The 12,500-nt window shown below is 43.2% G+C and overlaps 1 long non-coding RNA gene across 1 annotated transcript; it reads left to right on the top strand.

Annotated features, from left to right (window-relative positions):
* The first annotated feature begins 1,109 nt into the window (after positions 1–1,109).
* Positions 1,110–10,187, top strand: LOC133660582 (uncharacterized). The gene is made up of 3 exons (XR_009827835.1): positions 1,110–1,241; positions 8,874–9,035; positions 9,179–10,187. It is a non-coding gene; the product is annotated as an uncharacterized LOC133660582 (long non-coding RNA).
* Positions 10,188–12,500: the final 2,313 nt, after the last annotated feature.

Below are 12,500 nucleotides of genomic sequence, written 5' to 3'. Positions count from 1 at the left end.
ATTAAACAAATTGCAAAAGATTCACCAACACAGATGTCCAGAATACTGTGGAATTTTGCAATGAAAACAGACGACTTAATAGCTGGCCACAAAGCTGTCCCAAAATGTCCGCTACAATCAGTGACGTCACGCGCAAACGTCATCATACCGAGACGTTTTCAGCAGGATATTTGGCGGGAATTTTAAAATTGAACTTCACTAATCTAACCCGGCCGTATTGGCATGTGTTGCAATGTTAAGATTTCATCATTGATATATAAACTATCAGACTGCGTGGTCGGTAGTAGTGGGTTTCAGTAGGCCTTTAAAAATCTTGTCTTTGCAGTCTATTCAATTGAATATAAGTTGAAAAGAATTTGCAAATGATTGTATTCTGTTTTTATTTACCATTTACACAACGTGCCAACTTCCCTGGTTTTGGGTTTTGTGAATGCTGTGCTAGATTTTCTTCAAATCAAAGAATCATGGGCATTGAGAGTCCTTATGAAACTTGTTACGTCTTTGGACTCACCCTGATCTCGAGAGTTCAGCATTGAAAGAGAATAAAATATATCAATACAAATGACTTACTTTGGAGGACTTTTTGAGTTCTCACCTAAGAGCAGATGCTCACCTGACAGCCTTGAAGATTTTATTTCGACTAAAAAAATACTATTCGTACCCGGGTATCAGTTCATGAAATGTGTATTTGAATGAGTTTTTGTAAAAGAAGTATTGACTAACAATAATTGGGGTTTTTTCAAAGGGTGCAGCAAAAAGCGTGTTGCCAAAGTGTCAAAGGTGAGGGGAATAAAAGTGTAATGTGTCCTTTTGGGAGTGTAAGTGTGCATCAGTTCCTTTGTCCTCACGCTCTGGCAAGGCTCCCGTGATGCCCCTTTCTGCCAGCTTCCTGCCTCTAATGGCCGCCTCTGTGTGCCCCCGCGCCGCCAGCCCGCCAGCGTTAATGGAGGCCATTGAGGGCCTAAGAAAGGCTCCTTTGTGGCGCCGGGGGCAAGCGTGGGCACCCGTTTGCACACACACAGCTCCCCCCCCCCCCCCCCCCCCACCTATCACGCGGCGCTCAGAAGGCCTTGCCAACAGCGGAGATCCAAAGACTGAAACGGGGGTGGGCACAGTTGGCATGCAGGATGAGGCGGTGAAAGAAGAGGACGGATTAAACCAAATAAGACAAATTCAATCGAAGGAGGCGAAGGCAACGGCCGACAAACCTTACGACCCGGCGGGCAAAAAAACCGGCGGAGGTAAGACAAAGAAGCGGACGTTGCCGCGCTGGTCAATGAAGCACTTTGGCGCTGATTTAGAACGCCCGGATTGTTCCGCCGTGCCAACAGATGCGACGCTAAATCTGCGCTAACGCTTTTTGTTGTCCGGGGCAATGGCGAGCGCTCAATGGCGTCCCCGGCTGCTTTGTGCGCGCTTTTGTGGTCATTCACGCCCGCATAAAACAAAGTGTTTCCTGCAGCCTCTCTGGATACTTTTGTTTACTTGGAATTCCGGGGGCTCAGGTGCAGGCCGGGACACAATTGGCGGACGCAGGACGAGGAGGGCGGGGCTTGTGGGCCGACTAGGAAGAAGACATTTGCTCACAAAATAAAACGTCGATTTCCAAGGTTTTTTTTGGGATAATTCACATTTTGAACTACCGTATTTTTCGGACTATAAGTCGCAGTTTTTTTCATAGTTTGGCCCGGGGGTGCGACTTATACTCAGTGTGGAATTATTAACACATTACCGTAAAATATCAAATAATATTATTTAGCTCATTCACGTAAGAGACTAGACCAGGGGTCGGCAACCTTTACCACTCAAAGAGCCATTTTGACAAGTTTCACAAATTAAAGAAAACAATGGGAGCCCCAAAACTCTTTTGAAAATTTAAAATGAAATAACACTGCATTCAAAGCTTTTTTTGCTTTGTGCTATGTTTTAACCAGGGATCTCAGACACACACCCCGGCCCGCATCTTAATATGAAAATTTAATGTTAGTGCGGCCCGCGAGTTTTAGATGAATGGCGCTTGATAGCGTCATACTTGCCAACCCTCACAATTTTTCCGGGAGACTCCCGAATTTCAGGGCCTGATGGCACTGCTTTTAGCGCCCTCTACAGGGTGCTCAAACAGCGTACCTGCACTAGGGATGTGCGTATCGATCCTGTGGTATCGATATATCGATACTCACACGCTACTCATTTGTCATCACTTTTCTGAAAAAAGTATCGATATAAACCAAAAAACAGCGTGTGGGGGGTGCAAGCATCACTTTCAGATGTTTTTGATGACTTACTTAACTTACTATGTGCTGGGACACCCCTGTACCTGGCAGAGTATAGAGCTGGCCCAGTCACGTGACAGGAGACAGCGAATGAGCGTCGTCAACGTGCAACACACACACAGCCAGCCGACAGCGATGCAGCCAGGCATATCCAGTGTTGTCCAATTGTTGACTTAAAACAGGCATTGTTTTGTTTTTTTTAAATAATGTTTACTGAATATTTTTGTTTAAATGATTATCCTAAATTCAAATAATTTCCACACAGCGGAATTTACTGTTAGTTAAAAATTGCTTGAGTATTTAAAACAAGATAAGAAAGAGATACAATTTGGAGATTCTTCATCTTTGCATTACAGTTTTATTTTTTTCCAAGAAAATCTTGAATATATGATTGAATGTGATTTTGGTTTTAATCTGTAACATGATTTCTTACATTTCATATTCCATTAATTGCTAATTATATCACAAACTTTAAAAAATAACTGCAGCTTCTTGCAATTCGGATTTGACTGTTAATTGGAAAGCCCTAATATTTAATCATTATTATATATAATATATAGTTATTATTATATATAATATTTAATTTATTTTTCATATTTATGTTATTTATTTTAATTTTACTTTTATTATATATTGACCATAATAAATGTGGTATAAATGGTCTGTATTTGTCTTGTGGTTTGTCTTAAATAATAACAATAGTAATAATATTTTTGACTGACAAAAAATTGCCTATAAGAAATTATTGGTGTCGGTATCTGTATCGATGAAAATGCAAGAAAAAGTATCGGTATCGTGTCGAATCCTAAAAGTGTGGTATCGCCCATCCCTAACTTGCACACGTCAGTGACAGCAAGGCATACTTGGTCAACAGCCACACAGCTTACACTGACGGTGGCCGTATAAAACCACTTTAAATAAATAATAAATACATGGGTTATACTTGTATAGCGCTTTGACAGTATTTCCACATTCACCCATTCACACACTGATGGCGGGAACCCCAGTAACCAGCAACCCTCAGATTGCTGACACAGCCACTGTACCAACTTCGCCACGCCGTCCCCTTTAACACTGTTACGTTACAAATATGCGCCACACTGTGAACCCACACCAAAAAAGAATGACAAACACATTTCTGGAGAACATCCACACTGTAACACAACATAAACACAACAAAACAAATACCCAGAATCCCATGCAGCCCTAACTCTTCCGGTCTACATTATACACCCCCGCTACCACCAAACCCCGCCCACTTCAACCGACGCACGGGGGGGGGGGGGGGGGTTTGATGTGTGTGTGTGGGGGGGGGGGTTTGGTGGTAGCTAGGGCTGCATGGGATTCTGGGTATTTGTTGTGTTGTGTTTATGTTGTGTTACGGTGCGGATGTTCTCCAGAAATGTGTTTGTCATTCTTTTATTGGTCAAGGTTCAAAGTGTGGCGCATATTTGTAACATAACAGTGTTAAAGTTGTTTTATATGGCCACCATCAGTGTAAGCTGTGTGGCTTTTGACCAAGTATGCCTTGCTGTCTCCTACGTGTGCAAGTATAAGTTTCGTACAACATAAGGCCGGGCTGGCACGCTGTTTGTGCTGGCTATAGAGGACAATAAATACAGTGCTCGTTTGTGCTGGCTATAGAGGACAATAAATGCAGTGCTATTAGAGCACGCCCTTAATTTAGTTGTTAGGGTGTAAATTGGAGAATATTTGCCCCGGGAGATTTCAAGGAGAGGCACTGAGATCTGTAAGTCTCCTGGGAAAATCGGGAGGGTCGGCAGGTATGCAGCTGAGCCGCATCAGAGTGGTCAAAGAGCCCCATGCGGCTCCGGAGCCGCGGGTTGCCGACCCCTGGACTAGACGTATAAGATTTCATGGGGTTTAGTGATTAGGAGTGACAGATTGTTTGGTAAACGTATAGCATGTTCTATATGTTATAGTTATTTGATGACTCTTACCATAATATGTTACGTTAACATACCAGGCACGTTCTCAGTTGGTTATTTATGCCTCATATAACGTACACTTATTCAGCCTGTTGTTCACTATTCTTTATTTATTTTAAATTGCTTTTCAAATGTATATTCTTGGTGTTGGGTTATATCAATTTCCCCCAAAAAATGCGACTTTTACTCCAGCGCGACTTATATATGTTTTTTCCCTTCTTTATTATGCATTTTCGGCCGGTGCGACATATACTCCAGTGTGACTTATACTCCGAAAAATACGGTACTCAAAATGGGCCGTTTCAGGCTACTTTATTTCATTTTGACAAGGCTCTTAACCAGGGGTCCTCAAACTACGGCCCGCGGGCCGGATCCGGCCTGCAGCGTCCAAAATCAGGCCTGCGGGAAGTCCCAAGTATAAAAAAAATAAATGAAATACTTCTTTTTTTTTTTTTAATTCTGTCTTTTCTTATCCACTTTGTACCGCTTGCTACTCACGGTGTCTCCTAGCCGTCATATTGTCTAAAAATGCATTTTCTCATCGATAACGTGACATCATCGCGCGCACAGAAAGTGCGCTATATATATCTAATAATATATACATACATACATACACTACCGTTCAAGAAGTTTGGGGTCACCCAAACAATTTTGTGGAATAGCCTTAATTTCTAAGAACAAGAATAGACTGTCGAGTTTCAGATGAAAGTTCTCTTTTTCTGGCCATTTTGAGCGTTTAATTGACCCCACAAATGTGATGCTCCAGAAACTCAATCTGCTCAAAGGAAGGTCGTTTTGTAGCTTCTGTAACGAGCTAAACTGTTTTCAGATGTGTGAACATGATTGCACAAGGGTTTTCTAATCATCAATTAGCCTTCTGAGCCAATGAGCAAACACATTGTACCATTAGAACACTGGAGTGATAGTTGGGCCTCTATACACCTATGTAGATATTGCACCAAAAACCAGACATTTGCAGCTAGCATAGTCATTTACCACATTAGCAATGTATAGAGTGTATTTCTTTAAAGTTAAGACTAGTTTAAAGTTATCTTCATTGAAAAGTACAGTTCTTTTCCTTCAAAAATAAGGACATTTCAATGTGACCCCAAACTTTTAAACGGTAGTGTATATATATATATATATATATTATATATATATATATATATATATATATATATATATATATATATATATATATATATATATATATATATATATATATATATATACAGCCTGGCCCCCGGCCAAATTGTTTGGCCCCTGAGTCAAAAAGTGTGGGGACTCCTGCTCTTAACCCTTCTAACAAGTTAGCATTTAGCATGTTGACAAAAATACAATTACAAAAAAATGTCCCTTCAACAACAACAGTACTTTATGAGCAACAACAAAGTAGGGCTGGGCGATATGGCCTTTTTTTAATATCTCGATATTTTTAGGCCATGTCACGATACATGATATATATGTGGATATTTTGCCTTAGCCTTGAATAAACACTTGATGCATATAATCACAGCAGTATGATGATTCTATGTGTCTACATTAAAACATTATTCTTCATACTGCATTAATATATGCTCATTTTAAACCTTCATGCAGAGAGGGAAATCACAACTAAGTCAATTTAGCAAAAGTGTATTTATTAAACAGTTATTAAGCAGTGGCACAAACATTCATGTCATTTCCAAAACAGAAAGTGCAAGATTGTCAGAGACATTTTAAAACAAGCTATTAGTCCACTTTTGTGCATGATGTCACTAAGATGACATATCAAAACAACACTAAATGAAAGTGCCCGTTTTGTACAGAACGCCACTACAATAGTTTAAAACAAATAAAGTGCACTTTTGTGCATGATGTCACACAAGATATTTCAATAATTGTTAAATCAAAATGAGCTGCATAATAGGAAATCAAATAGTGTATGTCCTTCACTATGTGGTAAGTTCCTGCGCACGTTATCTCCTTCTGTTGTTGACTATTTTTTTCATACCGTGTTGATGTGGAAATGTTTGCTTGGGCATTTTGTTGATGTGGCACCGAACGGAGATGTTGACATGCGGAATTTCAAGCACTCTTCATTCTTTTCAAATGATGCTACAAATTAGCAGTAATGCTACTTTTTGTAGCAACGCTTTTGCCCCACACTTGACAAATTACGGTTGTCTGTTCGACATCTTCCCGCTTGAAGCCAAACCACCGCCAGACGATGGACCCCCTGCTGTTTGTCTTGGAATTAATTCTTCCTTCATTTGTTACCAGATTCGCACCTTCTTTCTCTCGTATTACCACTCGCACCACAGCTAACGTTACCCATGCTGCTACCTCTCTGCTCCGCGAGGGCGTATACGTATGTGACGTATGTAAGAAGGTGGGCTTGTTTTATCTCTCTGTGAGAAGGAGAGACAAGAAAGAGTGAGAAACGCCTGTAGTGTAATGCCCGCAGCTAAAAGCAACTGCGTGAGAACGTATACTCGAATATCACGATGTAGTCATTTTCTATATCGCACAGAGACAAAATATATAGAGTACCGTAATTTCCGCACTATAAGCCGCACCTGCCTATAAGCCGCACCAGCTAAATTTAGGGGGAAATACAGATTGCTCCATATATATGCTGCACCCGACTATGAGCCGCAGGCGTTTTGATGTGTAATTACCGTAGTATATAGGGGTTCCTGCTACCACGGAGGGGATTGTCGGGACAGAGATTACTGTTTGGGAACGCAAAGCGTACCATTTATTAACAATAAATCTTTCAATCATTCAATCAAACTTTCACATCTTTGACATGGCGAACAGCATTCGTGCAGAGTACAAATAATACAACGGTATTACCGGTAGTCAGTCTTTAATCATTGTGTCATCGTCTTCCTCCTGCGTACTAAAACCACCGAAATCCTCTTCGTCGGTGTCGGAGAAGAACAGGTCCAAAATGGCGTTGTCAGCCAAGTCAAGGGTACGTGCAGCAGCTCTATTTCCTTCTTTGACAGCCAGATCGATTGCCTTTAACTTAAAAGCAGCAACATATGCACTTCTCCGTTTGTTTTCCATATTGAGGGTGTTTTGCATGAACACTTCCTTCGCGCAAACTGTCGCTGACGCTCTCCTACTCTTTGTTTTGCTCTCGGTAGTGCGCGGCCCTGGTTACCGTAAGCCGTAAAAAAAAGCCGTAAAAAAGCCGCACCGTCGTAAAAGCCGCAGGGACCAAAACGAGGGGAAAAAGTAGCGGCTTATAGTCCGGAAATTACGGTATATCAATATATCACCCAGCCCTACAACAAAGACTACTTTGGGACAAATGATGATGATCCAGAAACGTACAGTCGCGATCAACATTTTTGTTTCATTTGACATCACATGGACAAAGATAAGACCTTCTGGAGGAAAGTTCTGTGGTCAGATGAAACAAATATTGAGCTGTTTGGCCACAATACCCAGCAATATGTTTGGAGGAGAAAAAATGAGGCTTTTAATCCCAGGAACACCATACCTACCATCAAGCATGGTGGTGGTAGTATTATGCTCTCGGCCTGTTTTGCTGCCAATGGAACTGGTGCTTTACAGAGAGGAAATGGGACAATGAAAAAGGAGGATTACCTCCAAATTCTTCAGGACAAGCTAAAATCATCAGCCCGGAGGTTGGGTCTTGGGCGCAGTTGGGTGTTCCAAAAGGACAATGACACCAAACACACGTCAAAAGTGGTAAAGGAATGGCTAAATCAGGCTAGAATTAAGGTTTTAGAATGGCCTTCCCAAAGTCCATGTCAGAAAACCAACACATTTAGCTGAACTGCACCAATTTTGTCAAGAGGAGTGGTCAAAAATCCAACCAGAAGCTTGTGGATGGCTACCAAAAGCGCCTTATTGCAGTGAAACTTGCCAAGGGACATGTAAGCAAATATTAACATTGCTGTATGTATACTTTTGACCCAGCACATTTGCTCACATTTTCAGTAGACCCATAATAAATTCGTTAAAAGAACCAAACTTCATGAATGTTCTTGTGACCAACAAGTATGTGCTCCAATCACTCTATCACAAAAAAATAAGAATTGTAGAAAGTATTTGAAACAGCCATGACATTATGTTCTTTACAAGTGTATGTAAACTTTTAATCACGACTGTATATTTTTGAGGCTGAATATAAGGAGGATGATCTACAAGTTTTAGAAACGGATGCAGCTTCAATGAAACACTAAGCATCATGTAGCATTACAAACATAATAAAACAATCACTTACTGTACAATGTCTGCTCTCACTGGGCTGCCGACTGATGCGATGTTTATACCTTCCCGTTTAGATGAAGAATCAATCATAATCCTCACGGAGGGTTGAGAAACGAGCGTATTTTCGTGTCTTTCTCGCCATCTAAGTTACACGTCAGAGTTGACCAACTTCTCGGTTTATGTCCACAACCTTCTACTGTACAGGATTTATAATCTGGAATTAACTTTCACTGACTCAGAGGCGATGCAGCAGCTCAATGTGTCAATATAGCAGCATAAGCGAGTCAGCTCTCTAAAAATAGTTTGTCTGTGTCAGCGCTTATAATAACAATATCAGGTCAAGACATGTAAATGGAGTATTGTTGGGGGTTTTTGGATGTTTATGTCACGGCGCGGGCTCGAACCCGCTTTTCTCCGGCAGCTGGGTCTGCCGGCACCTCCGTTGGCAGTGCGCCTAGACACACCCCTGCTCGCGCTGGCCGCATCACGCCGATGAGCGATCAGCGGACTGATCGAGGGCAAGCTGAATAAAGACCAGTGGACCCAGGGATCCTTGCCGGAACTTAATCTTCTGTCGTGTACAGTAAGCCAACTACCCAGCTTTATGCTCTCTCTCTCTCTCTCTCTCTCTCTCTCTCTCTCTCTCTCTCTCTCTCTCTCTCTCTCTCTCTCTCTCTCAGTGTTTCCCCTACGTGTTTCATTGTTCTTCCTTGTCGTCCTCCCCAGCAGTCTGCCTTCGTCCCCGCGTTGACGAGCCGTGCGTCTCGTCAGCCATAGTTTTCTCTGCTTGCCGGACTGCCATCTTCGATCCTCGACCCCCGCTTGGACACGGACCTCCCGCGCCTCGCCATTCGCCCTGACCATCTGCCTGCCCCATGGACTGCCTTCATGCCTTGTTCCTCCTCTCGAGTCAACACTAGGTAAAACACTCAAGTAATTACCCACACCACCTAGTCTAACACCACACACTCTTGGATTTTGGTCACACTCCAATCTCTAGCCTAGTTTATTTATAGTATTATTGTTGATTATTATATATATATATATATCGTAATATATATAATAAAATACATAGCCCTATACTTCCCCCTTGTGTCTGTGCCGTCAACTCCCTCCTGCTAAACATCCATCCATCCATTTTCTGGGGTCGCTGGAGCCTATCTCAGCTGCATTCGGGCGGAAGGTGGTGTACACCCTGGACAAGTCGCCACCTCATCGCAGGGCCAACACAGATAGACAGACAACATTCACACTCACATTCACACACAAGGGGACAATTTAGTGTTGCCAATCAACTTATCCCCAGGTGCATGTCTTTGGAGGTGGGAGGAAGCCGGAGTACCCGGAGGGAACCCACGCAGTCACGGGGAGAACATGCAAACTCCACACAGAAAGATCCCGAGCCCGGGATTGAACTCAGGACTACTCAGGACCTTCGTATTGTGAGGCAGATGCACTAACCCCTCTTCCACCGTGCTGCCCATATATTGTAATATATATAATAAAATACATAGCCCTATACTTCCCCCTTGTGTCTGTGTTGTCAATTCCCTCCTGCTAAACATCCATCCATCCATTTTCTGGGGTCGCTGGAGCCTATCTCAGCTGCATTCGGGCGGAAGGCGGTGTACACCCTGGACAAGTCGCCACCTCATCGCAGGGCCAACACAGATAGACAGACAACATTCACACTCACATTCACACACAAGGGGACAATTTAGTGTTGCCAATCAACTTATCCCCAGGTGCATGTCTTTGGAGGTGGGAGGAAGCCGGAGTACCCGGAGGGAACCCACGCAGTCACGGGGAGAACATGCAAACTCCACACAGAAAGATCCCGAGCCCGGGATTGAATTTAGGACTACTCAGGACCTTCGTATTGTGAGGCAGATGCACTAACCCCTCTTCCACCGTGCTGCCCATATATTGTAATATATATAATAAAATACATAGCGCTATACCGCCCCCTTGTGTATGTGCCGTCAACTCCCTCCTGCTAAACATAACAGTTTATTTAGGAGGGATTAAAGGCCTACTGAAATGATTTTTTTTTATTTAAACAGGGATAGCAGATCCATTCTATGTGTCATACTTGATAATATCGCGATTATGCCATATTTTTGCTGAAATGATTTAGTATAGAACAGGGGTCGGCAATCTTTACCACTCAAAGAGCCATTTTGGCAAGTTTCACAAATTAAAGAAAGTAATGGGAGCCACAAAAAAAAATTTAAAATGAAAAACACTGCATACAAAGCTTAAATGCTTTGTGCTATGTTAACCAGGGGTCTCCGACACACGCACCGGCACGCACTTTAATGTGGAAATTTGATGTTAGTGCAGACCGCGAGTTTTGAATGAATGGCGCTTGATAGCGTCATACTTGCCAACCTTCTCATTTTTCCCGGGAGACCCCCGAATATCAGAGCGTGATGACACTGCATTTGGCGCCCTCTACAGCCTGCCCTAACAGTGTACCTGCTCGACCACACGTAGAATGCAATTTCAGCTTGCTCACGTAAGTGACAGCAAGGCGTACTAACTCAGCAGCCACACATCTTACACTGACGGTACCAATACCCAGAATCCCATGCAGCCCTAACTCTTCCGCTCAACCAACGCACGGAGAGGGGGGGGGGGGGGGGGGGGTTGATGTGTGGGGGGATTTGGTGGTAGCGGGGGTGTATAATGTAGACCGGAAGAGTTAGGGCTGCATGGGATTCTGGGTAATGGTTGTGTTGTGTTTATGTTGTGTTACAGTGGGATGTTCTCCAGAAATGTGTTTTTCATTCTTTTTTGGTGTGGGTTCACAGTGTGGCGCATATTTGTAACGTAACAATGTTAAAGTTGTTTGATACGGCTACCGTCAGTGTAAACTGTGTGGCTGATGAGTAAGTATGCTTTGCTGTCTCCTGTGTGTGCAAGTAATAACAACATGCAACATGTGGCTGGACTGGCACGCTGTATGTAAATGTTATAGAGGACAATTACTGCAGTGCAATTAGGGCACGCCCTTTATTTAGTAATTAGAGTGTAAATAGGATTATTTTTTTCCCTGGGAGTAATCTATGAAAGACACTGAGATCCATAAATCGGGGGGGGGGGGGGGGTCGGCATGTATGTAGCTGAGCCGCATCAGAGTGGTCAAGGAGCCGCATGCGGCTCCGGAGCCGCGGGTTGCCGACCCCTGGTATAGAACAACGACGATAAAGGTCGTAACTTTTGGTCGCTGATAAAAAAAGCCTTGCCTATACCGGAAGTAGCGTGACGTCACCGGAGGAAGGACTCCTCACATTTTCCCATTGTTTACAATGCAGCGAGAGAGATTCGGACCGAGAAAGCGACGATTACCCCAATAATTTGAGAGAGGATGAAAGATTTGTGGATGAGGAAAGTGAGAGTGAAGGACTACAGTGCAGTGCAGGACGTATCTTTTTCGCTCTGACCGTAACTTAGGTACAAGGGTTCATTGGATTCCACACTTTCTCCTTTTTCTATTGTGGATCACGGATTTGTATTTTAAACCACCTCAAATACTATATCCCCTTGAAAATGAGAGTCGAGAACGCGAAATGGACATTCACAGTGACTTTTATCTCCACGACAATACATCGGCGAAGCTCTTTAGCTACTGAGCTAACGTGATAGCATCGGGCTCAAATGCAGATAGAAACAAAATAAATAAATCCCTGACTGGAAGGATAGACAGAAGATCAACAATACTATTAAACCATGGACATGTAACTACACGGTTAATAATTCCCAGCTTGGCGAAGCTTAACAATGCTGTTGCTAACGACGCCATTGAAGCTAACTTAGCAACGGGACCTCACAGAGCTATGATAAAAACATTAGCGCTCCACCTACGCCAGCCAGCCCTCATCTGCTCATCAACACCCGTGCTCACCTGCGTTCCAGCGATCGACGGAAGGACGAAGGACTTTACCCGATCATCCGTGCGGTCGGCGGCTAGCGTCGGCTAGCGCGTCTGCTATCCAAGTCAAAGTCCTCCTGGTTGTGTTGCTGCAGCCAGCCGCTAATACACCAA

The sequence above is a fragment of the Entelurus aequoreus genome, linkage group LG11 (assembly GCF_033978785.1).
Source record: "Entelurus aequoreus isolate RoL-2023_Sb linkage group LG11, RoL_Eaeq_v1.1, whole genome shotgun sequence".
Taxonomy (NCBI): Eukaryota; Metazoa; Chordata; class Actinopteri; order Syngnathiformes; family Syngnathidae; genus Entelurus; species Entelurus aequoreus.
This window is presented reverse-complemented; position numbering and strand designations above follow the sequence as displayed.